The sequence below is a fragment of the Rhinolophus ferrumequinum genome, chromosome 15 (assembly GCF_004115265.2).
Source record: "Rhinolophus ferrumequinum isolate MPI-CBG mRhiFer1 chromosome 15, mRhiFer1_v1.p, whole genome shotgun sequence".
In the NCBI taxonomy this organism is placed as follows: Eukaryota; Metazoa; Chordata; class Mammalia; order Chiroptera; family Rhinolophidae; genus Rhinolophus; species Rhinolophus ferrumequinum.
In genome coordinates, this window is record NC_046298.1 from 35,858,917 (window position 1) to 35,882,797 (window position 23,881).

The 23,881-nt window shown below is 45.8% G+C and overlaps 1 pseudogene; it reads left to right on the plus strand.

The window, feature by feature from the left end:
• The first annotated feature begins 956 nt into the window (after window positions 1–956).
• Window positions 957–23,553, plus strand: LOC117035340 (free fatty acid receptor 2-like; annotated as a pseudogene).
• The last annotated feature ends 328 nt before the right edge of the window (window positions 23,554–23,881 follow it).

Genomic DNA, 23,881 nt, shown 5'->3' on the forward strand with positions numbered 1-23,881 from the left:
CCAGGGAGTGATGTGGACCCTACGCAGGTTGGTGAGAGACCAACAGCGATAAGAGAGGGTGACTCAGACAGGACATGGTCCACAGGGAGAGGGAATGAGTCGGAATAAAAAGAATCCAACTTGCCCTGGAAGGAACGTGGACTCAGGATCGTCTGAGTTCAAGAAAACACATTGGTAAGAAGGGACCAGATGGGACAACGGAAGCCAGGCAATACAGTAGTACCTCGGTTTTCGAATGTTTCAGAACTTGAACGGTCTTTCGGGATGATTACGTTCGAAAACCGAGGTATCACTGTACTTCAGACACTAACCAGTTTCAGCTGGAGCCTCCTAGAAAGAGGATGGGAAATTGACCAGGTCAGGGGCCTTGAGAGAAAAGATGGGGGAAGAACAAAAGAAAGAGCAGAGGGAGCAGGAAGTGAATGCGTGTGCAAAATTGTTTGAAATAACTGTCCATGGAAAAAGAAACAGAATAGATGATTTGGAATGCAGAAGAAGGAAGAAGCCCAAAACAACAGTTATGATCTGGATTCTGGGAAAAATAAGTTTGGTTGGGACAGAATTTGGTGGAAGGGACCCAGGGTCAAGCTTCCTTGTAATGAACTCAACTATTGACCTTCCTCTTCCTCTTTTTGACCATGTACTCTTCCAGGTATAAAAAAGTCTGTTGTTCATGGCAAAGGAAAAGGTGGCCCAGTTGGACAAGGTTCCATCTGCTTCTGAGACCAGACATATTTGAAAAGCCACCTGTCTGCCTCTAGGAAAGGGCAAGGCACCCAGCTTTGCTTGTTCGCAGGGCAGAGGCTATTGGGATCATGACCCTAAGAAGAGATGAGATAGAAGAAATGCATGTAGATAAACTTATGAAGAGGGAGCATAATACGGGGTTTACTATCCAAGAGGAGGGGGAAGAGGTCATAGAAACAGGAAAGGGGCCAGGTCAAGGCAACGCAGAGATGGTGCAGGTGAGAGCAAGAGGAAATCAAAAGGCAAGCTCAGTCCCAACTAGGCGGATACCTTCCTGTTCACCTGGTCCTCTACTCTGAGATCCTCCAATTCGGAAATGAGCTGCACAGATGGGTATCACTAATCCATTACCAGTAACAGGTTAAGGACTTAAAGCTTTATTTTAAACATCTACATCAATGATCAGTTAGAAGAGATTAAAGGCGTCTCTTGATTGACAAAAATCTCACGTACATCTGCTTTCTTCAGGGGGAGAGAAGGGTTGATAAAAACTAATTGGAACTTTAAGCAAACATAATCAGTTGGAAGAGCCTACAATCAGGTGGAACTAGGATTTGGGGAAGTTCTCACGCTCTACGTAATCACAAGAACCCTACACGCAAGAACACTACAGGAAGAACTCCATGTTTATAATAAAGCTCTATGGTTCTAACTTCCTTTTCCCGTCTATATACCTCTCCATCTTGGCACGCAGGCCTGAGCGTGCATGTGGCTTGCCATGTCTGCATACACTGGGTTGCAACCCTTTTTCCCGAATAAATCCTTTTTGGTGACTTTGCAGGCAGCATCCGGGAATTAGGGGAGTTCTGGTGAGATCACTGGTTATTTGTGGTGCAGAGGAAAACAAGCTGAGGCAGAGAGGAGTTAGAGTGATTTTCCCAGAGTCACATGACTGATCTGAGGCATGGCGGGGAATGTAATCCTGGTTACCTGGCCCAGGTCAGGACCCTTCCATTACCCCGCCCAAACCTACAGGTGTTCTTTGGATGGTTCAGCATGGAATCAAGAAACAGCCTCTGGGACTCATTTTGGGCTTAACCTGCTTTTCCTTTGGCCTTTACTCAAATTCCCATTTTTATAGGTGGAGCTGAGAAAATTGTGTTCAAGCCCAATGACTTAAAGAGAGAGAGAGAAAAAAAAAGAAAACATGCAAAGATAAAGAGAGAGAAAAAAGCCACAACTAGGCTGAGTAGAATTTGGAGAAACTCAAGAGACAGTCTCAGGCTTCCTCCCTCTTTATGATGAAGCTGACTGTATCCTTCTCCAGTCTGTATAGCCATGCAGATATTCGTTGAGCACCTACTAAGTGTCAGGCACAGATCTAGGTGCTGGGGACACAATGATGAACAAGACAGATGATGTCACTGCCCTCCCAAAGTGCCCTTTCTCGTGGGAACTTGGAGACCTCAGAACTTCTCTGTGGGAGCTGCTGAGACATCAAAATTCTTAGGAGACTATATTTTCTTCTCTCTCTCTCTCTCCCCCTCTCTCTCATAGCGTGGAAATGGAAAGGAGGAAGGTGCTAAAGAAGTAATTTGGTTGGGAAGCAAGGAGGTTTTTCGCCATGACACGCAGGAAGCAGAACAGTACTAGGTTTGAAGGGTTGGCAATAATCACTCGGTGAAGCAAGGAGAGGAGATGCAATGAAGCTAAGAATGCACTCACCCTGGTTTAGGGCTGGGAAGCCCATGGTCAGAGAGGATACTGACCCCATCCTTTCTTTCTTCGGGGCCCCAAGTCCCAAAGCCTGGGATTTCTCTTCATCTACATATCTTTTTTCATTGGTCTCCCTGCCAACCTCCTGGCCCTTCGTGCTTTTGTGGGGCGCGTCCGCCAGCCCCACCCTGCACCCGTCCACATCCTTCTGCTCAGCCTGACGCTGGCAGACCTCCTCCTGCTGCTGCTGCTGCTGCCCTTCAAGATCGCTGAGGCTGCGTCTGACTTCCGCTGGTATCTGCCTGAGATAGTCTGTGCCCTCACGGGCTTCGGCTTCTACAGCAGCATCTACTGCAGCACCTGGCTCCTGGCGGGCATCAGCATTGAGCGTTACCTGGGAGTGGCCTTCCCCGTGCAGTACAAGCTGTCCCGCCGGCCTTTGTATGGAGTGATTGCTGCTCTGGTCGCCTGGATCATGTCCTTTGGTCACTATAGCATTGTGATCATTGTCCAATACTGACCAACCAACAATGAGTGATGCCAAAGGTCACCGTGTCTGCTATGAGAATTCCACCCAAGAACAGCTGGACCTGGTGCTTCCTGTGCAGCTGGAGCTGTGCCTCATCCTCTTTATCCCCACCGTAGTCACCTACTACTGGCACTTTGTGCATATCATGCTCTCCTGGTCCCAAGTGGGGACCTACAAACACTGGTGAACTGTGGGGCTGGCCACTGTGACCACTCTTCAATTTCCTGGTTAGTTTTGGGCCCTACAATATGTCTCACGTGGTGGGTTCTTCCAGAGAAGTCAAAGCTGGAGGGTGTGCGCCGTGTTGCTTAGGGCTCTCAATGTTTGCACTTGACCTTTTGATTTTTCTATCTTTCCTCCTCAGCTGTCCACAAAACCTTTGATACAAGGCTACAGAGGCTGCAGAGCTCAGGTGTCTTACTGTCAGGGAGCTGGAGGAGAAGAGTTGGAGAGCCGGCTGCAGAGAAAGGAATGGTAGCTTGGTTAGGTATAGCCAATGTCATCTTCACAGGAGACTAAAATTTGCCAACTTGGTGTTACTTCTTTGGTAGAGGAGAGCTCAAAAAGGGAAACAATGAAACAGAACTGGGGTGAGGGCTCCTATGTCTAGTTTAAGAAACAGGGAAGAGCAGTGAGCATCTCAAATCCAACTCATCCATTTGGGTGAATGTTTTCAGTTTTTCCCCTGTAGTTTATGACATTGCCTTATTTGTGGTGGGTACTGCTTCATGGTAAACCATAAGCCCTGTTATCCTGGAATACCAGAGTCTTGGAATTCTTTATCATTTCCGCTCAGTATCTATTAAATAGAGCATTCACTTATCTCCTATAAAGCTCTTTGCTCTCTCTTTGGCTCTGATTCAGGAAGGGAGTGGTGTTTCCACAAGCTGAGTCTGAACACCCAGCATAGGCAATAGTCTGAGAAGCCAGACAGAATCCTGCGTGTGAACCTGGAGGACCAGCACCCCAATCAAAGCAGTTGCTGGCTCAGGTCTATAAAACATGCACGGTAAGAAGCAGTCCTTGAGAGAGGAGCCAGTGCTGGTGTGAAGAAACTAGAGTCAGGATATTTTTTAGTAGTTCTGTCCTATTTTCAATCCCCAGCATCGTGTATTCGTGTCTTCTTTTTTCCTTGATTAGTCTTGCCAGAGGTCTGTTAATTTGTCTTTTCAAAAAAAACCAATATCTTCTCTGTCATTTATCTTTGTTTTCTATTTCATTAATATCTAATTTTATCTTGTTTCCTTCCTTCTACTCTGTTGAGTCTTTTTGAAGCAGGGCCCAACTGGGCCCCCTGTACTCAGAATGCTCTGGGGTGCCCTGCCCCCATCCCAGTCGGCTTCACACCCCCTATGGCTGAGCTCAGAATGCCTCTGGGATACCCTGTCCCGGGCTCCTTATCTTAGACGATCACCTCGTGATGCTTGTTAATTACAAACTCTATCGCTTAGCATTTTCCCAGGTTACTCCACCACTGTTCCCGGACAGACTGCTGGGCCACAAGAGATACGATGACAGAGGAGGGCATCATGATAGGAGAACAACCTCCAGGACGTCATGCAGCCTCTGGGAGAATGCCCTGATTTTCCCTTAAATACCGCCAGCCAGTTTGAGAATGTAAGGCAGATTTTGGAGGTGTTAACCCGCTGCCTTCTCAGACCACCAGTGCTGTGATAATAAACATTTATTCTATGGCCCCGCTCCTGTGTCACTCTATTGGCTGAGTAGTGCAGGCAGCACGATCCCTGGACTCGTTTGGCCTCCGGTTACATTTTCAGTTGTTCTTTTTGTAACTTTTTAATGTTGGATGCTCATTAATTTCTTGCCTTTTTCTTGCTAATATAAGTATGGAAGGCTATAAATTTCCCCCTAAGAGCAGTTTTAGTGAGATGCTACGAGTTTTGATTTGCGGAATTTTCATTATTTTGAGTTCTAAATTGGCTCTAATTTCCACATAATTTCTTTTTCTTTGACACTTGAGTTTAGAAATATTTCTTAATTTTCAAACATACGGATTTTTCTCGATCCTTTTGTTATTTCTTCTAACTAAATTAAACTGTAGTCAGAGAATATTCCCTTAAAAACCACACATCAAGGAAAAATCAATGCAGATGACATCTAACTATGAGGTCGGACAATTAAGTTCGTGAACTCATACTAGGAAACATGCTACATACCTCATTGCTGAATATCACTACAGTCACCTTCGAAATACACCCGTTGGGAAGCTATGCACCGATGCCAGCACCTGTTCCACCCTTCAAAGCAATTTTGGAACTCTTTTTCTGGAATGGCCATCAGAGCTGTCATCATATTACCCTTGATGTCCTGAGTGTCATCAAAAAGTCTTCCTTTCAATATTTCCTTGATCTTCAGGTAAAGAAAGAAGTCATTGGGGGCCAGATCAGGTGAGTAGGGAGGGTGTTCCAATATGGTTACTTGTTTACTGGCTAAAAACTCCCTCACTGACAGTGCCGTGTGAGCTGGTGCATTGCCGTGATGCAAGAGCCATGAATTGTTGGCAAAAAGTTCAGGTCGTCTAACGTTTTCACGCAGCCTCTTCAGTACTTCCAAATAGTAAACTTGGTTAACTGTTTGTCCAGTTGGTACAAATTCATAATGAATAATCCCTCTGATAATCAGAAAAGGTTAGCAACATCATTGCAACAAAGTTCACGAACTTGTCAGACCTCCTATGTGAATCCAGCAGAGCAGTTTTCAAAGCGTATTGAAGATCCCTGGGGGAGTGAGGGCGAGGGGGCAGAAACCCTTTCAAGGATCTGTGAGTTCAAAACTATTTTCATAATGATATTAAGATGCTAATTGCTTTTTATCACTCATTCTCTCATGAATGAACGTACAGTGGAGTTTTTCAGAGGCTATCTGACATGTGGCATCACAACAGACTGAACGCAGAGTAGATATGAGAATACATATCTGCCTTCTATTAAGCGAGACATTAAAGAGACTTGCAAAAATGTAAAACAATGCCACTCTTCTCACTAGGTGTTTTGAAATATAGTTATTTTCATGAATATTTGTTCATATTAACATGTGACGATATTATGATTATTTTTAAATAAATTAATACATATTTTTAAATTTTTCTGTTTTAATTTCTAATATGGTAAATGTCAATATCTATAACCTACATAAACATAAAAAAGCTCTTTGGGGCCCTCAGTAAATTTGAAGAGTATAAAGTGCCCTAAGGTCAGTAAGTTTGAGAGTTGCCAATCTAGTGAGATGATAAATTATGCTTAGGCTGTTGGATGCAATTGTACATATAGAAAACATTTCATACATGGTATATAAGCGTTTCATGATTCAAAATTTTGTAGTTAAAGTTAAATGCTGCTTAAACGTCCAGAGATGTGAGTTTAAAGTCTGAATGGTCAAATGCAAAGCTTTTTGATGTATTAAGTATCACGTAAAAACCGGAACTATTGCACCATGATATAAAGAAAAACAAAAGCAGTGCAGATGAACAAGATATAATTGCTCTGCTCAGGTCAGTATGTTCATCATTTCTTGCTAGTCAGGATTCTTGTTCTAAAGATTATTGAACTGGGCTTTTTCTTTTTGTTTCACGGGGCAGGATTACTTCACCTACATTTATTTAGGTGGTGGTATGTTGATCCAAACTATAGGTAGGATTTCTGAGCTTAGACATTGAATGAATTGACGGAGGGGGAAAGCTCAATATTAATTATATTTGCTCTATGTCATCCTGAAAAAGAAACGTACATATGATTCTTATCAGCAAAGATTGAAGAAAGCGTGTCAGGGCAAAAGTAATGAACATACCCAGTGTGTTTTCTTTTGGAAAGGGGGGCTTCACGAAGTCCCAGTGAAAGCCCCATTTTTGCTGCTCGAGTACTTGATAACGTCTAGTTCATATAAACTAGTTCAATTCGAGTGTTGTACCTGCTGGCAAATAAATGGCTCCTGGAACATTGTATTAAGGGGAAACAAGGAAGGCTTGCGGATACCATTAGCAAAGTTCCCTCAGCTCTCTCTGGTTCTCAGGTTCATGGGGGGGAGGGTAAGCTTCCACTGGACGGCACTTGGACTTGAAGTCAGGTCACTTGTTTATGAACTTCCCTGAGAGCTCTCTCCTTAAACTGGGCTCCAGATACCACACCCCCAATCAACACGTCAGGATCTTTGAATGCATGCCTTTTTGACAACAAGTTGCTGATTGTCCGTAATGTGTGTTACATTAAACAAGTATTGTTTGACAAAGATCACATTATATTAAACATGCATTTTCAATCCATCCACTCCATCATACTTGCAATAAACCCCCTGAGATTCTAACCGGCTCACTCGGCAGAGGCGATGACCCCACCCCCACTTGGGCAGTGAACGGAGGGCTTACAGGAAGTCTACTAAGAGCCTAGCTCTGGCGTTGACAATACCACTCCCATGAGGGAGCCCCACTACTGGGACGGGGTGCAGAGTGATAAGAGGGAGGCAGGGAAGACAGAACTGATCGGTGCACTTAAAGATTATAGTTTTACCTTGACGTGCTCTGCAATCCCTTCTCTAAAATGAGCTGGCAATCAGAAGTGAAATGTGTTGCTTTGACCTTCTGACAGCACACTGCCGACCCCTCTGTGATGTGGTTTGATGAGCATGACCTCACTCCCCACTTCATGCTCCAGGGGTAGATGTGTGACCCAGAACTGGGGCCATCAGCCTACTTCCCCTCTGACCACAGTGATGGTTACCACACAGGCATGTGACTCAATCCAGGCCAAGGACAGCTAGCCCAGTCCTTCCTTTCTAATCCTTTAGAAGAGAGGACCTCTCTTCTATGGGACAGAACCTGAAATGAATGCTGGCCATAGCTTTGGAGGCCACTTTGAGGAGAGAGGCTGAAGTCATCTTGAAGGAAGGCAGAACAGCAAAACAACAAGTCCAGGAACACCAAGTCCAGGAATTTGACGTCCCTTCAAAGCAGGGCTTTTCAGAGCTGAAAACCAAAAATTCTCCCACTTTCAGCTTCAACCAATTTGAATCGGGTTTTCAATCACTTACAGCCAAGAGATACGTCATTTCACAAGCTATCTCGGTTGTCGCAAGTCTTCCTCCACTATTTTAAAAATGTGGATGAAAACTTTAAGTATGGAAACTTCAAAACAACAAATATGCATGTACCCATCATGCAGAAATGATGCTTATTAACGGTCACGTTTCTTGAGATTTTTAAAGTTGATGTTCCCATTATAGTTTTCCCTGACTGGATTTCCTCTTCTTTGCCAGAGGCCACATTATTTTGGAATTCAAGTGTGTCTTTTCTGTCCATGGACAGGTCCGTGTCCTGCCCGTGAAACATACTTTGCACTCAAGACTACAAACTCCGTTTAGTGTTCTTTTGTGTGTTTTTCAAATGCCCATAAATATCATATGATATAAGTCATTCTGTAACTAACTAATTTCCACTCAAAATTATGTATTTGATATCTACCTTTTTGATAGTCATCACTGAAGCTTATAGATCGCATTCATTTCTTTTGCCTCCTGAATAATATTCCCTCATGTTCTTAAACTGTTACACTTTTTTCCATTCTGCTATTTACAGACATTTCAATAATCTCCCATTTTCACCAGCATAATAACGCTGCTTTGAACGACATCCCGATGCATGTCTCTTTGTACACATGCGGGAAAGTTCCTCCAAGGAGGGAAATCCTGGGTGACATGGCATGTGCATTTGCAGATTCAGCAGAAGCTGCCAAGCTACTCTTCAAAGTGAGCATAAATCCAGCTCTTTCTAAAAAAAAAAAAAAAAAGGCTCACGATAGAGAAGCCCACCTTCCCACTAGCTCTTCTCCCAACCCTGGCCCTGCTGCCGACACAAGGTGATGAATGGGAGGGAACAGGCCTGACATGTACTACCTGCCAATGGGAAAAGGAGTGCAAAGGAGGCCTGAAACCCTTGATGTGACCCGGTGGATTGGCACACGTGCTGGACATATACAAAGACAATGGTGGGACACAGGGGGCCAGACACCCTCCTTAGGACTCGAGGGGTAAAGGAGTGGTCCATCTCCCCATTCCTCACCTTTCTTAACCAAATCCACATTGTTGTGAACATTCAAGGAAAGCATAATGGCGAAATGATACAATTAAATACAGCAGAGAGAGGTCTCTCCCCCATTCCATTGTGTATATAGAAGTGCACGCATGCCCGCGAGAAACGGTGTCTAGAAGCTTAGAAAATCTTGGTCATAGAGGAAAGCATAGCGGGACAACGGAGTGAAGGGAAAATAAGGTACTGCAATCCTGAGGAACGTCCTGGTTCGTGGGGGTGACCATACAGTGTCTGTTGACTCTGGGCCGTATACCGTGGGCCAAGACAAGACACAGTTCCTGTGGAGAGATAAAGCATAATCTGTCTGTCTGTGTCACATTTGTCTGTGTCAGATGGCTTCCACGGAAACTGGAGCCACCTTGGCTCTATCTGGTTTAAGCAGAGAAGAGGTGAGAAGGGGCAGAGATAGTGCAGAGGCAGGGGACGGGACACTGGGTGACAGGATCAGAGACTGCCTTCAGATGGTGATGGGCTATGTGAGGACCCCTGACCCTCTGTGGACATTTTAACATGTGGCCCCACTTTCTTCTTGGGAGCTCAGGTGTTTAGGGATTCCAGAGAGGTTTTGCGAGGCAGGGCTGAAGAATAACCAATTCAACTGGATCCTGATGAGGGAAAACTGGCCGAGCAAGACGTGTGACCAAGGGCAGAGATGGGAGTACATGAGAACACTGGTAGTATCCAAGTTCATTTGGAAGAATCAGCCAGGGAATCACGTAGAAGAGGACACCAGAATTATGAAAGCAGAACAATGTCTGAAAGACTGATCATGGCTTGAGATCTAGACATCAATTAGATTTATGGGAACAGAGTTTTGGGAGAAACACAGAGGGCTGAGTGGCCTGAGAAAGAGCTCAATTCTTGACCTTCCTCTTCCTGACACACAGCAAGTTCAAGGGTCAATGTTCTTGGCTCCTGGAAGACTCTGAGATGACGGAAGTGTCTGTGTCTCTGCACCTTATTCCACAAGTTGGTAAATATCCGTTTAGGCTGATCTCCGAGAGCCGTCTGCTTGGGAACAAGATGAGGCTAGACACCCAAATTAGTGAGCACGTCCTGGGAGAAGGCACCCTAAAATCTGCCCCAGAAAAGGGAAGGGATGAGAGGCCCAAGTGACCACAGGGTCACCCAGCTGGGAAATAAGGTAAGGATCATTCCCAGTGGAGGGGTGAAGCCAGGACAATAAAAGATCAAGAAAACTGAATGGAGACTCAAGAGAGAAACTTGTGGAGGAATTAAATAAGCTGAGGTGGGAGACACCAAGCAGAACTGGTCTTCCTTGCCAGAGTAGAGAAATGCCCTGGTATTCAACTGGCCAGTGATTAAACAGTCCTCAGCTCTGTGCCAGCCTGTTTGCTGTGTGGTGACCTCCTGTGAGCAGACATCTGGAGTTCATTTGAGCAAAGCTTCATTTAAGCTTAATTGAAGCACCTGGATATGGCCATTCCTGAAGTCACTTTGCCCCGAAACCGTTCAATACCATCCCCAATGAATTTCCATTTTTGCTTAATCAGCTGGGGCAAGTTTCTGTCACCTAGAGTCGTGACATTAATATAGGTGGTAAATAACTTGTCACCAATAATAAAGAATAGGTGTTCCTAAATTATATCTCATGATATTTTTCAAATAAACTAGATTCAAGGCTATCTACATAATAACTTCACTGATTCACTTGTATTCTGACATGCACGGGTTAGTCCCAGTCCAAGGGCTGAGAAGGGCACGCAGCTCTGGGCATGCAGGTAACTGCCTTCACATACCTGGCCAGCAACAAGAAGTTACATCAGAAGAAGTGTGTTCTGCAGTTTTACAAGTGCTTCCCCATGCAGTATTACAGCTGAGTGACACTGTGAGGTTGGCTTCTTATGCCATCTTCATAAGGGAGGACTCTGGGGTCCAGAGAGGCTCAATGTCTTCCTCAAAGGTACACAGCCGCAAAGGGGTGACACCTGGACACAAACCTATGTTGGTCTTCCAGGTCCAGGGCTCCTTTTATTCCACCAGCTTCCTCAAAAATCAGAAGCCAGTGTGTGGGACTCAGGAACAACAGAACAGAATTTTGTTCAACAGCAACTGGGTGTGGTGCAAGGAACACTAAAGAGCTAAATGCCAGGACCCTAGGAGGGGAACTGGGTCTGCTGGTGCTTCTGCCTGGGTCCTGGGGGAACAGGAAACATAGAGAAGTGACTGTCCTAAATGTTTCAGATGCTCTAACCCACTGTGCTAACCCTCCCAAAAGGCTCTGGTTGCAGGACTTCAGGAAGACAAAAATTCACATCCTTCTCCAGAGATGGACACCTGCCTGCATCCTTATTTGTCTGTCTTTCTTTCCTTCATTCAACTGTACTTATTGAGTACTTGCTCTATGTCAGGACTTGCTCAAGGCACGGGGAACATTACAGTGAACAAGACAGAGAAGCTACCAGCTCTCGTGAAGTTTACGTTCTGGAAGCACAGTGGAGTTGAGGAATACTGGCACACACCTTCAGGCCTAGCACTGGGGCTCTCCAGGAACGAGATGCACTTTAGAAGACTACTACATGACTAAACCAATAAAAGACCTGAGATAGTTAACAATGTTGTTTCGATAAATGTAAGTGTGGCTTCTTCCTCCCTATTTCTGGGCCAAGGGGTGGTGAGAGATAGCAAGTTAAAAAAGTAAATTAAAAAAAAACTTATTTGTTTAACCTGAAGAGATGTCTGTGTGTGCATTTCTAATGATTAGGTGCAACAAAAAGTTTACTGGAGCAATAAAAAACCAAGACTGTGACCTGAGTAGCACCTCCCAGTCACCAGGAACTATTGACAAACAAAAGTAAATAGAACAATTTCAGACTTGGGGAAAGGAGGAGGAAGAACGCAAAACAGAGCACTGTAGTAAAGAGGAAAGGAGGACTCTTTTCGGTGGAGTCACGAAGGAAGGCCTTTTTAAGGAAAGATAGAGAAGTAATCGACTGTTGAATTTCTGCTGGTGACACGGCAGTCTTCGTAAAAGCCTGGTCCTGGGGCAGAGCCAAATGAGGCAGAGGCAGCTTCAACTCTGCCCTTTTATTAAGGAGCCCGAAGACTTCCTTTTGCAGACGACCGCCCGCTTGCCCAATAGAAAAATCAAAATAAAGTAAGGTTCCCAGATGGCTGCTTGTGCTCTGAGAAAGGTGTGTTGGTGGCATGGACTAGAAGGAATCAGGAGAGGGCCACACGGGGCAGTTCCAAGGGGCAGACAGAACCAGGGAAGAGAAAGGTCACAGAAAGAGAGCAGAGCCAGGGATGCTGACAGAGAGACTACCGAGCTGCCGTGGGCTAGAGTGGAAGAGAGGGAACTGATAAGATCACAGCCACGTGTCGTCTGCCCGCTGGGACATCCGACTCAGGCTGTGGACATTTTCTCTTTAGAGCAGGAGAGGGATGGGAGAAGTTGCAGCTGGAAGGCTTCGAGTGTATGTCCAGCATGTGAGTGTAATCTATCCCGTGTGTCCCCTGGGAAAAAAGATGATAATTGCTCCTGTAAAGAGTTTAGTTGTCTGGTTACAATTTAAAATAATTTACAATTTGCAGTTGTGAAGTGTTTTCACATGTTACCTCATTTATTCCTCCAAACAATCCTGCTTTATTCACTGAAGGCTACAACCCACAATGAAGTTCAGAGAGGTTAAGCGACTTCCCGAGACGCCCCAGCTGATCAGATGGAGCCCACGTGGGAATCCAGGCTACCTCCCCAAATGTTTGGCTAACATCCCTGAGCTCTCTCTTTGGAAGGTCCAGGAAGGAACCAAGCCAAAAGGCATTCAGAGTGGTCAGCTGGCTCCCCTTCTGCCTCTGGTCCCTATCTTCACTATCGAGCTTTAGTTTCACAGAGCACAGGATGTCTAGAACAGGACTGTGAACCTGAACAACCCCAAGACAGCTACCAGATCCACTCTTCCTCTGTTACAGTAGCTCTTGGAGCTTAGCGTGGACCAAAATCTCCTGAAGTGCTGCTTAAAACACAAATGGATAGGCCCCAGCCCCAGAGCTTCTCATTCAGCAGGTCTGGGCTAGGAAGTCAAGAACATGTATTTCCAACAAGTTCCCAGGTGATGCTGATGCTGCAGGTCCAGGGGCCGCACTTTGAGAACCACTGATCTTTGACCTAATAGGGTTTCTTCCCCTCTTGGAGGGAAGAGCCATTATGGGACTCTGGAATCCTTATGGGAAGAATTCCTCTTCGCGTGGAGTTGTAGAGGGCTAGAAGAATTCAACAGAGACCTAAGGAGCTGGTTTTTCATGAGGCATGGCACAGAAAATGCAGTAAAGAAAAGAAGTAGCAGGCGGCCAGTTGGCTCAGTGGTTGGAGCGCAGTGCTCATAACACCAAGGTCACCAGTTCGATTCCCACGTGGGCTCAGTGGACAGCGCCCTCCACAACTAGACTGAAAACAACGGCTTGACCTGGAGCTGATGGGTCCTGGAAAAGCACACTGTTCCCCAATATAAAAAAATTTAAAAAGAAAAAAGAAAAGTAGCCGCAAGGTAAGATCCAAAAAAGCCTGTAGGAACCAGTGTGATATGAGGTACAAGACAGAATGCTGTGGTCTTGCCTAGAGTTTCACTTCAGTTATCAATAGCAGTATCTCAACTTTTGCTATGTCCACATAGCACCTGCATTGTGATTTACTTATGGATTTTTTAATCAACTTATTTTTCTCACATATAGTCTTATCCTAAACAAAAATAAAGTAATAGTAACGGCCAGTGCTTATAAGTGCTTGCTATGTGCCCGGCACACACACACATACATACATTTACACACATATGTTCACATGTACACACACAAACACACACACGCATGCATGCATCTATGTATTCATTTCAATCCTCACAGCAACCCCATTTTTCAAATGAACATACTGAGGCCTGGAGAGGACGAGTAACCCCACCCAAAGTCACACAAAGTAGCAGAGCCAGGATTCCAACCCACACGGCTAGCTCCAGAGTCCATGCTCCTAACCCCGGAAATTAGGGGGTTAGTGGGTTAACCATAGGTTAGGTAACTTGTCAGAGAACACATGGCTAGCAATGGGATGGGAACTGAATTTGAGAAATGACTCTAAAACCTGAGTCCTGAGCTCCTGGTACATTCCCATACAGGTCACGGATGATGATGGTGACAAAGGGGGTGCTGAGCTGGGGTGGAATCGTGGACAGGAGCTTGGAGTTTCACCTAAAGAAACCCTGGAGACAGCTCCCTCCTCTGAGTTGGGCTTGAGATGCCATCTTGCCTTCTCAGTACTTCCCAGTCTTTAGTGAAAATACACCAAAAGCTAACGTTCACTGGTCCGTATCATGAAAACAACTGTTTTGGGTTTTGTTTTTCAAATATAAAATTACATTAAATAGGCTCTTTCAAAGTGTTGACTTCCTACCATCCCACACCCTCCCTCCCCAAACGTCCCACCACTCTCTGCTTTTCAGAGATATTAAAGGGGGCGGTCAGTCAGGACTGGGAAACAAACACTGGCCTATATAAAAGTTTCTTAAGACTCTGCAGGCCAGAGGAGAGTCTGTCTTCAGTATGATTCCCCAGTGACCCCAGGAAAGCACCGGACGGGATTAGAGGTGGGGGTGTTATGGAAGTGTGGCACTTCTCTACCGTATCAGCCTGGAGAGCTGTAAAAGGGGGAAGGAAAGGAGAGAGGCCAGCCACCAGGAAGCAGGAAGAACTCGGCTTTGCCCCAGTTTGGCCCTCCCAGGTCAGAAACTCTCCCTCCTCTTCCTGCTGATCCAGGCTGAACACCTGGAGAGGAGCAGAACAGGAATGTCCCTAGGTGACCAGGGACAGAAAGGAGGTAACAGCAGGGGTCTCAGGTCATGGGGACCACTTGCGGCTAGACCTCTGCTCCAGAATCGAGGTTCCCAGCGATAGTCACAGCCTGTGGTCCCTTTTGTGTGGGCGAAAGTGGCAAGAGTAGACTCAAGGAGAAAAACAGCACTCTTCTGTCTCAATATTTCCTTGCCAGGGAGTTTGTATTGTTCACTCAAATACAGAATGTTACAAACATCTATAGAAAATAATAGAATTGAAATGAAGCAAGTGAAGTTAGTCAAGAGACAAAAAGCAGTCTCTTCCTTTACGGTCCTACTAACCCAGAAAGTGGGTCTGTCTGGGGGCGACAGTAAAGCCTGGACAGAGAATGGAGGGACAGACGCCAGGTGCTTGCAGGGGTTCCTGAATCCTTACGCCTGGGGGCGAATGAAGCTCTGATAGACAGTGGAGCAAGACACTCTTGCACTCCAATAGGTAAGCAGAGGGGTCTTCAACAACCACAAATCAGATCATTTCACTTTTCTGCCGAAAACCCTTCAATGGTTTCCTACTACTTTGAGAATAAAGTCCAATCCTTGCCTTGGACTGTGGAGCCCTAGTGAGCTTTCCCTCCCCACGGTCATGTCTCTGACCTCGTTTCCCCTCACTCTTCCTCATGCTCATTTTGCCCCAGCCACACTGGCCTCCTTTCAGTTCCTGCATCACACAAGGCTTTGTGTTGTCCTCTGCACAAAGGGCCTGGTCTGTCCAGAGTGCTCATCCCCCAGCTGTCTACATAGAGAGCCCCTTCAGGCCTCTGCTCAAGTGTCACCCCTTCAGGGAGTACTTCCCTGTCCCTCAGGTAAAGCACCCCACCTCTCATCCCAGGTTACCCCATTACGTCATCTTAGTTTACTTCTGTCATAGAATGTGCAAGGACGATCAGTTATCCTCTATATTCGTGTAGATACTGGTCTATTCTCCCTGCCCCCACTGGGATGTAAACTCCATGAAGGCAAGGACCATATCTGTCTTGTTCGATGCTCTATCCCCATTCGTTCACAGAGAGATGAAACACCTGATCTGATTGTCACCTTGCCCTCAGCTCCTAGTCCAAGAGACTTTTAGGTGCGTCTGGGGAGGCTAGGGCTATCCTGGGCCCACAGAACTCAGAGAAAGGACACGGGGAAGGAGAGAGGAGGTGGCACAGAGACCAGGACTGGGGAAAAGAGGATGCGTGGGCACAGAGCTGAGCCTGGTTCCCTCGAGCAATGAGCTTTGTGGTGCCATCTAGACTCAGAACATTTTTGGGGGCTGGCTGGAGCCCCTGAACTTGAAAGTCAGTATCCCCAATTTCTATGAAAGGTACTCTGCTGGCTGAGGAATGACACGTGATGCAAAACTGGAGAGATTAACCTGCTTTGACTGATTCATGCTGGGAAGGGAACAGGAACTTGATGAAATTGCCTAGTCTGCGGCGGGGGTGGAGAGGAAGGGAGGTGAAGAAAGAATGGAAGGAAAGGTAAAAAACAACTGAGGAGTAGATAGCAATGATCGGAAAGGATCCTCCAAAGCATGGGTTGCATGGATTACGGAGGTAAAGAGAAGCCTCAGAGAACAGTCAGACTTGGATGCTGAGAGAGATAATTAGATTCACAGGGGCAGAGATCTGGGGAGAAGCAAAGAGTACCCACTGCCTCCGAAGAGCTCACCGAGTCCTCTTCTCCTCTCTGATGAGTGACTCTGTGGATGGGGGCGCCCTGTGGCACGAGAGCGAACAGTCATGGAGGTGTTTGTCGGCCTGCACCCCTCCCAGAAGCCTGGAGACTTTCTCTGGGAGCACTGGGGAAAACTCTGACCACTATTTGTGTCTGGGGAGGAGGGGTGCTGGGGCGCACACCTCAGGAGAGGAGAGGACACTGGGCCTTGTGGAGCACTAAGTGGAGGGTGTCATTCTTGGGAACAACCTGACAGGTGGCAGCAGTGAAGAAAAGCAGGTAGGGTCTGAAGGTGAATGCAGGTAGACGCTTACATGGGTGCCAGGCCAGACAGGAGCCCCAGGCGGATCGGTCCATCCCTAGCCAGGCCAGGAACGTCTCTCCACTCGTCTAGTCCTCTAACACTGCAGTTCTCAAAAGATGTGTTGAGACACATTGGTATGTGGCAAGCAGAGGCAAGAAATACAAATCAGTGAGTGGTTCCTGGTAATTTTGAAAGGAGCAGGGTTTGTGAGTTTAAGTAAACAGAGAAATGAGCAGATACAAGGTAAGCTGTTACAACGTCACTGTCAGTTAGGAGTATCCCATTACACTTTCTAGAGGGAGCAAGAAGGGGGAACATCGCAGTGCAGACTGGAACTTGCACAGGACAGGACGATAGCAGTTCCTGACATAGAACTCCCTCCTTTGGTGCTTTCAGAAGTCACCCTTTCCCATTCTCACTTTCTGTGGCTCAAGCCGGGCTGACCCCAGCCCTGTGTCTGGTCAAACCCCTTTAGCTGGCAGGGCCAGCCTAAAGACTTCGGCTGGGATCTCAGGACAGGAAACACTCTCTCTGCTCAGGTTGTTATCCTAAACTGCCCATGGCATAATCTTACTCAGAAAAGAGCCATCAAACTCTTCTCTTCCCTCAAACCAAGTTCACCCTTCTCAGGAGAGCCCAAGAGGCCTCTGGGAGAATAAGGCAGAATTTGGCACTGGTACAACTCACAGACAGTCATGTTTGTTACCTCCTCATCTTTATGTGGCAGGAGGGCACTTCTGAAACTTCAAAATCCTTGTAAGAACACTTCTTATCCAGGAAGAGTAGGCATGGAAAGTCTGAAGCGTCTAGGAGGGGAATTGGGGCAAGCAAGGAGTCAGCCCTTCCCTTAGACACAGAACGGGAAATCTGACAAGTAGACTCTTAACCCCATCAAGGAACTTCACTAACCATTTGATAGGAAGTGGGAAAGGAGGCACTAACAGATGTTTCAAAGAAGCATCTACAATTCTCTTCATCTATGACAAGCATGGTATGGCCTCAGCCACGTCCTTAGCCCAATGCTGCCAGACCTGTTACTTCCACCCTTTCAAGGCAGCTAGGGCCATGGCAGTGGCCCATTTCAAAGGCCTCTGCTCAAAGCCTAGTCTTGCCTTTGCTTCCACATTAGCATCTTCTGGAGCCCGTAGCTGTTGGCTGGACCATCACTGAGGGACAGCAGCGTGGCTTTCCTGGACAACCAGTGCACTCCCTCCATCCACCATGTGGGGTGGCCAGGCACCTGGCTCCTAGCCCCCAGTGCTGTGGTTGAGTTGTACTCCTGGCAGCAGAATAGAGAAAGGGAAAAAGAACATTTCACCCCTTCTCAATTTAATAGAAAAACAAAGGACACTTGTGTTAAAGAAACTTCAAATAAAAGTCATCTAAATGTTTTCCAGTGACAGTTGACTGGGGTGCTAACAGAATGTTCACATCTAATTCTGTGTCCCGAAGATAAAACTGACCGCTGCTATCAGACCTTAGTTTGAATTATATTCACCCAACCCCTGGAGGGACTGCAGGGGTCACAGAAGCAGACAGCAGAACCAGACTGGTGCAATGCACTGTTCTTTCCGATCTGCAAAGGTTTTCCTGAGAAGGCCAGATCAGATGGTGTAAGCGAAGACGGGTTCTTCCCTGGGCATACACTAGGCTTTTGGGGGTGCCATGTAAAGGCTGCAGAATTGGGGGAGAAGGGACTCATCTGCAAAAGCCACAAAAGTGCAATTTGGAAGAGATTGCCAGTTTCTCCACTTAGTGAGAAAGCATGATTTCTAACAGCACATTGCAACCAGGTAAAAGGCTGTTTCTCAGCCTTCTTTGAAACTAGGTGTGGTTATTTGATTAAGTTCTTCCCAGTGAGTTATTAGCAGGAGTGCTGTGTGGACTTCTAAGAAGTCTGTTAAATTGAGAAGGGGTGAAATGTTCTTTTTCCCTTTCTCTATTCTGCTGCCAGGAGTACAAATGTGATGGCTGGAGCTTCAGCTTCTATGTTGGCCTATGAGAAAAATGGCCACCCTCGGATTGGTAGAGAGCCAGAGAAGGACGAGTCTTGAAGTCTACCTGGGGCTGCCAAAGACAATCCTGGGCTACATATCTCCAGGCTGCTGTTGTATGACAGAGAAATAAAATTTGATCTTATTTACACCACTATTACTTGGGGTTGTTCTATCACGTGCAGTGGGACCCAATGCTAACCGATTGGAGTTTCAGCACTCATATATCAGCTTCATGTGGAGCAAACTGAAATTCCTGTCTTCCATTTTGATGACGTTTTAAATAGAAGATTTTAGAGGTGGAATTAGAATAATTTAAGAGGCACAGGAGAACAATATCACAAAAACAACCATTAATCTGGCCTTATTCTTCTTCCCTTTTGTTCCTCTTCATCCATCATTTGTTTTCTTCCAGCATTTATGATAATTAATAGCCCTAAGTGGTAGGAATTGGAATAGTGGTTACCTTGGGGAGGGAGGGTTGCTAACTGACGGGCACAAAGGAGCCTTCTGGGCATTAAAAATGGTTTCTATCTTGATCTACACGGTGGTTACACAAATATATACATACGTTAACATTCATCAGCTGTACCCCTAAAATAGTACACTTTATTGTATGTATGTTACACTTCGATAAAAATAATTTATAAAAATTCTCTCTAAAACCCTACCCCTTTTACGGCCACCATAGATATTTTAGTCTTAGAAGTAATTTTCCTCCCCGTATTTTATTTGCTATTCAAGAATTGTGTGATTTTGGTACGCTCCCATTCTTCTGTACCCAATTTTGTCAGATTGAAAAAGTGCCCAGTTAATAATCATTTTCCCAGATGGCCTTGCGGCCTGGAGTCGTCATGAGATACAGTGCTAGCCACTGAGAAATAAGCAGAAGTCTGCTGGGTAGGGCTTCTAGAAAAGCTATAGTCTTCTTGATTTAAAAAAAGGGGGGGGGTGGCCGGTTTGCTCAGTGGTTAGAGCACGGTGCTCATAACAGCAAGGTCGCCGATTCGATTCCCACATGGGCCAGTGAGAAGCCAGTGAGAAACTTCGGCTTGAGCTTGGAGTTAAGCCGCCAGTGGGCGGCTGGTTGGCTCAGTACTTAGAGCACAGTGCTCATAACACCAAGGTCGCCAGTTCGATTCCCACATGGGCCAGTGAGCTGCACCCTCCACTAGATTAAAAACAATGACCTGCTTTTTCTGTCTGACTTATTTTGCTTAGCATTATATTCTCAAGATCCATCCATGTTGTCACAAATGGCGCTATTTCATCTTTTCTTACTGCCGAATAGTATTCCATTGTGTATATATACCACAACTTCTTTATCCATTCATTTATCTGTAGTCACACAACAGCCTAGCCAACTGACCCCCGTGTCTTTCCTTAAGGAAAGAAGAGTCTGTGAGACTGTGCCTTTCTGGGACTCTGTCCCATCCTTGTGTTTACACCTTATATCCCTCTGTCTGGTCCCCAAAAGATGGTTTGCAGCCAAAGACGGGTAAGATATCTCACAGGAGATACAACCTCAGCCAGGCGGAACCGACTGGGGACCCCCAATGAGCTACCTTAGAAAAATATGGGAAGGGGCCTTGCCTCCCCTTCCCCCTGCCTAGGAAAAGCTGTTGCCGGCTCTGGCTTTTCCCTTGCACCTGTTTGTGAGAGAAATCATGAGGACAACAAAGATCAGTTCTCTCCACTTACCTCAACGGAGCTGTTACAATATGAGAGACTTGACCCTGACAGGGTACATACCTTAATTAAGACATCATGGGGCCTTGTGCTTCGGCTGTTTACAGACAAAGGGTGATTGGAATAAACATTTTTCTGCTATGATGTATGAGTCTCACAGACCGTGAAGGAAACAATGTTACTTTCTTGTATTTGTATACCTATCAATAAAAACCTCCAGTCGGCCTTATTCTGGGCTCCAGTCCTCTGAGACTGCGAGACCCCTGGCCTTCGGAGAGATTTAACTGCATTTAGTCTCTGGTTGTTTCTTTCTTACAGACTTAACCCAAGCCGCCCCTTCTCGCACCCTCACTGCCCGTGTTGCGCTGGACGCGACATCTATCGAAGGACATTTTGGTTGTTTCCATATCTTGGCCACTGTAAATAAAGCTGCAATGAACATTGGAGCACACGTGTCTTTATGGATAAAAAGCAGAGAACCATATGATTTCACTGATATGTGGTATATAAAGCAAAAACAACAAAAGAACAAGACAAACAAATGAGAAACAAAAACCCATAGACACAGACAATAGTTTAGTGGTTACCAGAGGGTAAGGGGGGCGGGGGGTGGAAGATGAGAGTAAAGGGGATCAAATATATGGTGATGGAAGGAGAACTGACTCCGGGTGGTGAACACACAATGGGATTTATAGATGATGTAATACAGAAATGTACACCTGAAATCTATGTAACTTTACTAACAATTGTCACCCCAATAAACTTTAATTAAAAAAAAAACAAAACAAAAAACAATGACTTGATGTGGAGCTGAGCTGCGACCTCCACAACTAGATTGAAAACAACAGCTTGACATGGAGCTGATGGGTCCTGGAAAAACACACTGTTCCCCAATATTCCCCAATACAAATTAAAAAACAACAACACAGATTCGGGTGACGATGATGTGTCAATGTAGGTTCATTAAATATAAAAAACGTACCACTCTGGTGGGGGTGTTGATAGTGGAGGAGTCTATGCGTGTGTCGGGTACATGGGAAATGTCTGTGGCTTCTTCTCAATTTTTTTTGTGAACCTAAAAGTGATCTACAAAATGAAGCCTATTGAAAAAATTTTTTAAAGAATAGATCTGGCCCTCATGTGTCCTTTGCTCTCTATTCTCTCCTGTTTTTCTGCTCAGAACATAGATGCTTCTTAAGATCATGAAACAAAAATAAAAAATATAGAGAAGGTGGAGCAGAAAAGTCAGAAGGACCCTGGGTTGTCGAGGACTGCCCCTGAGTGGCGATACGAGTCTTCGGCTCCCTATTTCCTTCCCGTGACCTGAGAAAAAGAATGTGTTTAAGCCTCTGTGATTTGGGTTTCCAGGCCCATTTGGCAATCCTCAACTGAGATATGAAGGCTTAAGCTTCATATGTGGCAAAGACTTCTTGAGACAGAAGGAGACTCAAAGGTGCTAATTTGCTGTGGCTTCATATCATGGCATAGCAAGGGCCCGAGGCATCAAAAGGGGTACTTCTAAGACACCTCCAAATGGAGCCTCCATCTGCAAGCTCCTGTCCCCCCACCCTCCCGCCCCGTGGACTGAGCCCATGAAAGCTACCAGCTCACTATGGGAGCTGAACTCTTCTGGCCATGGAAGGAGCTAGGGGAGGATGACTCAACATGCAAAGGCCCTTGGTTCATATAAACTTTCCTGAGAGCTGGTAGTGAAGTATTACATCAACTGCACCACTATTTCCCAATCTATTTGTTAACCAATTCCGGCTTTTGATAAACACAGACTGTACTTTCTACAATTTGTACTAAGAAAAAGAGGGCTTTCCACTCTCCTGGAAAATACCCAAGAATTGCAAACCACATGAACTACCATGATCCGCACCCAGGAGTTTCTGATAATCCCCCACACCTCTTGAGGCTTGATGGTCTAATTTAAGTTTACTAAAAGTCTGAAAATCAGACAGGAACTCCGGTAACTCCAGTGAAGCCACAACTAGTGGGGAAAGTCGCATATGTGACAGAAGCAGGTAAAGGGAGGAAAGCAGAGGGAAGGCTGGGCTGGGAAAAGGAACACAGAACACATACAGTTTTGCCCCAGTAAGCTCACCTTTTGCACCTGACTGCAAGCACATCCATCCTTACTAAGGGAGTCTGTACCACTTCCACTCCCAGAGAGTCTCCTGTCTGTTCTCCTTTGCTCAAGGTCAACCCTGAAAGGCAGTCCAAGGTTACCAGCTGCCTCCTGCATTTTTTGAAGGGTGGCCTGAGCCCATGAACGTTCCTCGGTGGTCTGGCTTGGAAGCTGTGTGTGTGGCTGAGGGGACTATGGGATGGGGCTTTCTGTGTTCTTTTTTTAAGTCCTGTTCCTGGTCTAAAGGTCAGCTCTGCATGGACAGCAGATGGAGAAGGGGGCCAGCGAGGAAGGAAAAGTTCAGACAACCTCTTCAAGATTCCAGTAATAAAAGAAGAGGCTTCTTCCAAGTTCTTATTCCTGTTCCATGATCAAATCCGGATTCTTACAAAACATTTATGCTCATAAATGCTAAATGACACAGTAAATTTAGTAGTGAGAAACAGTAAATGATACCTTCCCTCTATTCCCTGTGTATCCAAAATGTTTAGAGACAAGGAGGGCAGGAGAGACCGATGAAAGATCACAACATCTGGGATCTGGGGTTAGAGCAGGGACTAGAACATGTGAAAGCCTGAGAGTTGCCTGGATCCTGGGAAACTGGGGTTGAAGTTCATTTCTTCCTTCTTGGTTTCAGGGAGAGAGTGAAGGCCACTGCCAAGAAGCCTGGTGACCATGCAGACACTCCCTGTGGGAAGCAGATGACATGACACCCTGGCCTGTGCCCTTATATCTTCCTGTGTGGCATCTACAGGACTTCGGGGGGCTGCTGGGGAAGTTGAGTCTAACCTGCACCATCCAGTACAGTGGGGAGTGTAGTGCGGTGGTAAACACCATGACCCCAGAGCCAGACCACCTGGGTCCCAAGTTCAGAGTTCAGCTCTTCCGTTTACCAGCTGTGTGACTTCAGGTAAATCACTTAACCCCTCTACACCTCGCTTTTCTCATCTGTCAGATGGGACGAGAGTGCCAACCTCACAGAATATTTTAAGGATTAAACGAGTTCATCTTTGTAAAGCTCTTTAGCACAGTACCTGTTACATAGTATCAGAATGGGCAGTAAATGTTGGTTGTTGAACTGGTTTTCTATGTCTGCTCTAACAGATTGCCACAAATTTAGTGGCTTAACACAACAGAAACTTATTCTGTCATAGTTCTGGAGGGCTGAAGTCCAAAACCAGTATCACTGGGCTAAAATCAAGGTGTGGGCAGGACCATGCTATTTGTAGAGA